Below are 4,767 nucleotides of genomic sequence, written 5' to 3'. Positions count from 1 at the left end.
AATGTCAGTGCATACACTGGCGAATGACCTGAAACGCTGATTTCGGAAATTTGATCGGTCTTGTGTTTTAGTTTCTGTGAAACGAAGAAATTCGCGCAAAGTTGGAGCCATCATTCGCGGAGCTGCTTGAGTCGATTTTCTAGTGAACAGATGCGAATCATCAACCAATCGAGTGGCACTCTCAGTCACGCCCGTAGCCAGAAATTTTTGCCGAGAGAGGTCCGAAGCATTTTTATAGGGCGAAGCACGGAGAGGGGGTGGGGGGGGGGGCGGCATAGCCCATGCCTACGAGGGGGGGGGGGGGGGGGGGCTATCTGCGTGCCGGCTCTTAGTAAAAATAAACACATCTAAGGCGTCACTTTGACTAGGCAGTTTACATCGTTCCTTGAACGCCTGATATGAAGAAATTTGTCAAAGGCCGGAAAAATCCGCGAAGGCAAAAGTAAAAACAAATAAAGAAACCAAACAAAACACTCACGAGCCTCATCGCCGCTGGCCCTTCAACCATCGCTAGCGACGCAACGCGCTCCCGATCCGTCGACAGACAGGTGTGAAGGCTGATGAGAGTAGTTCAAGACTTCCACACTGGCGACGCCTCTCGGCCACAAACGACGAGAAGCGCCAACGAAAAGAAAAACCAACTACAAAGAAAACAGGAGAGCCGCCGCTGAGGGAAAGGGCTGCGGCCTTCTGGGTCATCAGCTGGGCACTTCCCCCGTCGTAAAAACCGGCTTGTCAAACCTGGCTGACGCAGTCCATCATGCGCACTGCGTGCAGCGCGACTCTGTGTGAGAGGAACTTGGTCAGGAGCATGCAGCCGGCGCTTTGCAACATGGCTCCCACGACACATATGTGCGACATTTAAAGTCCCACTACGCAATAATTCTCTCTCGCTCGCTCTTTCCACACCGCGCCTCCTGTACGGGCGAATCCTGTCGCGCTGGAACAACAGACGACTTATCTGCACCGCTAGAGAGAACGAAGACAAGTGAAAAGAAAGAGGGCTGTTCCGCGAAGCATAGCCGTCTGCTCGTGCACTCCATGCGTTGTATGCAGCGGCCAGACAAACACTATCTCCCCGGTGTTCGCTTGCAGTCGCGGCAGAGAACAGAATAAACAAAAGAAGCAGACGGCTGCACGCGTATCGGTTGTAATTGTTTCACGAAGAGTGCGCCTCGCTCGCGCAGAGCTCCGGTTTCTTTATTCCGTCCGTCTTTGGCCGTGAAGCCGTGAAGGGCACGCGCAAGGCGTGTGCGCTGCAGAATGCGACGACGTCTTGCAACGAACGCGTAAGTTTTTATGCATAATTCTACAGCTCGAACACAGCAGATGACACCTGGCTTCGCTGTTAATGTGTCAATACAGATGTATATATACAGGAACGGCACGTTTCTTGGGCCTCTTTGATTATGGTGAGCTGGTGCTTCCAGTTGTTCCCGACTACAGCCGAGCACTTCAGGGAGGGGTTGTTAAAGGAAGGGGATGGCCGAGCTCGCACATAATTTGTTTGTCAAAGTTGCAGCCGGTAGAACAGTTAGCTGGGGCTTGCTCCGGACTAAAAGCAATCCGCGTCATGGTATGCCGTAACGTATAAAGCTCCCAAGTTTTCTAGTGGCTACCCAATAACACTGTTGCCCATAAGGTCTGAGCTATGAGCTATGATCAGAAGTCTTCAGGCCAAAGGGCTTCGAGCCGTCCAGTTGGGCAGTTACGGTACACCAGATGCAGGAACACTCCCGAGGGGTAGCAAGACTTTTCTTCAAACTCCTCTAACCTTTCTAGCTTCGTGGAAACCGGGCAGACTCGACAGTGCGCCTCAGAAGCTAAATATATGAGCAAAGAACTTAGCGTTAAAACAACACGTCGAATAAAATTAAAGGGGACACTTAATGAACGCCGCCTTAAGGGTATAACGCGATACCGTTAGTGGGTGAATGCCCATGCACGCGGAATTCGTAACTATCTGCTTATATGTTCATAGATCGCCGGAAGTCCTCATACCACTCCTGGAGCATTAGTGCAAAGGTTAAGCGATGCTCCACTGCACGGCAGGTTTCATCATACACAGCCACCGGTGGCGCTTGTGAGACACATGCTCCTTCACCAACTAATTCATGGAAAATTAGGCAGTTCTCCAGTCCCCTATGTGCAGTTTTCAGAAACTCGTAGAACTCGTCGTCATCATAATCACACTTTAACACCATACTTCGCGCATACTAACGCTTTTAAATTTTCTTTTTTTTTCGCGAACGATTGACAAATGGAACGCCCTGCCTCTACGAGTTATATCGGCTGCTGATTTTGACAAAGCACACTGTGAAATATTTTAGATATATGTACTACATTAGACAATTTTATTGTTCTGCGTTTTACGATGTAGCGGCTCTTGTACTGAGTGAAAGTAGTTTTGTGCCCTCCTTGCCTGGGCTCAAATGAAGGTCTGCAGTATTGTGGGAATAAATATAGATAAATAGATAAATAAATAAAAAAAGTTTAACTTCCAATCAATAATTTAACTGTAACCTGCCACTGTGAGCATGATAGATTCCGTTCGCGTGGACCGGGCGCAACATTCGCACGAGCTACTCAGCAATGCAGAGGCCGCGTTCAGGCTGTGACCAGCAACCACACGTTTCTTTGAAGATCGCCATGTCCTGACCATGGACACGCGGGGCCTAGACTCTGTTGCGACAACGTTGGTTGCCTGCTGGTATCTGTAAGTCTGGACCCCCAATGAAACCAAGCGGCCAACCTGGACTGCACCGCAGCCAACGGCAAGCAGTTCGCTCAAAATCCGATGGGCGGGTTGTGACATGGCGTCACAAGGTCACGTGACCTAGGTGGCAGCTGGGCCACCTGCTTCTCTACGGGACATTTCTCTCATGCCGCAATTGACGATGACAACGCAGGGTGTTCCGTTACAATGGACTCTTAAAGCTATCGCGTTAAAAAGGCGGAGACAGGACAGCGCTACTATAGCGTCGTCCTGTTGTCAGCAGGAGGAGGCCGGATTCTTTATTTAAAAGCAGACTCGTTTGTCATGACTTTACGATGGTTCTATGAGGATCTGCAGAGTGTGGACGGTCGTTCTTGCCGCGTCTCGACTCGGCCTAGTCTCTCGTCTTCCAATGTTCTCGCTTGAAGCATGCTATTTTCGAAGCGGGTTGGTCGGCGACTTATGTCCTGGCATGCTCCTCGCTCGTCGCTCGCGGGATGCGGAGGCTTGATGAGTTGTGAGGTTCATAGTCCGAATGCAGGCGCGGGCGCACCTCATGATCGCGTGGCTTGTGGTCAGGAGCATCGAGTATCCTAGTCAGCGGCGGGGTCCACGCGTCTCTGAGTTATGATAGGACGAATGAATGTGCAGCTGATCCCCAGTCTGCGTAGCTCGAACTTTGGATCCTTCGTGTTTAGCGGCTCCCTTTCCATAAGCTGTTAACCTTGAAGCCTTTAGCTCGGAGGTCGATGTCTCCTCTTTCATGCCTTGTTCCACGCGGCGCTCATGGCGTGATCCGGAGAGAGTCGGGTGCCGGTAAAGATGCGGGTCATTACCTACTTGGCCTATTAACGCTACATACTTCGTTTAAATAGCGTCTGGTCAACTGGCGACCCAGTCTACTTTGTGAACGTCCAGAAGTTAAACGATGTAGCTTGAAGACTTTCAAACAAGCCTGTACAATGCGATCCGATAGCGACTGCTCGGTGGTCACGTGGTTTTGGTGGTTCCAGAGCAAGAACTTCGTTCTTTCGTGTCAATCCTTTATTTTCATGTCACTGGACGCCGGTCCTTCTGTGGCGAGTGCTCTGCGAGAACTTGAAGTGCGCGAGATTCCGCGAGAACTTCGAGACAAAGTGTCAAGGCCACCCCCAGTGTGGTCAAGTAACATTTCACGACTCCTAGTAAATGCAGGCCGCCAGGTCGGCTGTTCAGCACACTGAGAAAAGCGAAGCAGACAAGATATGTTTTATCCACAAAGGCGCTGAGCGGCTGCGCGGTTATCAGGAGCCCCAGGGAAGGGCAGCATGCTTATCAGGGGGGAGTAATGGTGAGCATGTCGTAAACATCAAGTTTGCTTATGAATGAGGGAAAGAGTGAGTGAGAACAATAGCTGTACTGCTCTCGTCAGTCCCCATGAGTCTGGCTTTTGCATAACTAGAATCCGCCGAAGCTGGGAAACTTGGGGGAAGTCCGGAGCAGATGGGATTGAAACGTGATTGTCCTTCCATTAACTATTATTCGTTTCTGCTTTTGTAGCGATAGCTACATTACGGTAGCATTCCGAGCCTTCGGCTTGCCGGCGCCGTGGCGGTGGCGGCGCTGCCACCCTGTGGCTGGGCCGCCCCGCTGTCACGTGGTTGGTCACGTGACGCGGAGCAGCTGCCGGCGGCGCGGCGCTGTGTCTGACCACTCGGCCAGCTGTAGCTATCGCGTCCCTCCAGGTTTCACCAGAACTAAACCATCGCCAATTTTTTTTAACATCATCCGCCGGGCCGACGGGCTGACCAAGGTGGTAATGGCGGCGCGGCGGTGCCTGAATTAACCATCGAAGAAGGTTTGGTTTAGTTTGGTTAATGAGGTTTAACGTTCCAAAGCGACTGAGGCTATGAGGGACGCCGCAGTGAAGGGCTCCGGAAATTTCGACCACCTGGGGTTCTTTAACGTGCACTGACGTCGCACAGCACACGGGCCTCTAGAATTTCGCCTCCATCGAAATTGGAGCGCCGCGGCCGGGATCGAACCCGCGTCTTTCGGGTCAGCAGCAGAGC

At 51.6% G+C, this 4,767-nt stretch overlaps 1 protein-coding gene across 3 annotated transcripts in view; it reads right to left on the bottom strand.

The window, feature by feature from the left end:
- LOC144109466 (excitatory amino acid transporter 3-like) overlaps positions 1 to 4,767 on the bottom strand; it is an 81,917-nt gene that overhangs the window by 59,045 nt on the left and 18,105 nt on the right. The window contains exon 1 of one of the 3 annotated variants that reach the window (XM_077642279.1): positions 747 to 865. The exons of the other annotated variants lie outside the window; for them this stretch is intronic. The gene's annotated coding sequence lies outside the window, so the exon portion shown is untranslated. Of the gene's footprint in view, positions 1 to 746; positions 866 to 4,767 lie in introns of those variants that run through there. 3 annotated transcript variants of the gene reach the window in all.

This window comes from Amblyomma americanum, chromosome 11 (assembly GCF_052857255.1).
Source record: "Amblyomma americanum isolate KBUSLIRL-KWMA chromosome 11, ASM5285725v1, whole genome shotgun sequence".
Lineage (NCBI taxonomy): Eukaryota > Metazoa > Arthropoda > Arachnida > Ixodida > Ixodidae > Amblyomma > Amblyomma americanum.
Note: the sequence above shows the minus strand (reverse complement) of the source record. Positions and strands in the feature narration are given on the sequence as shown.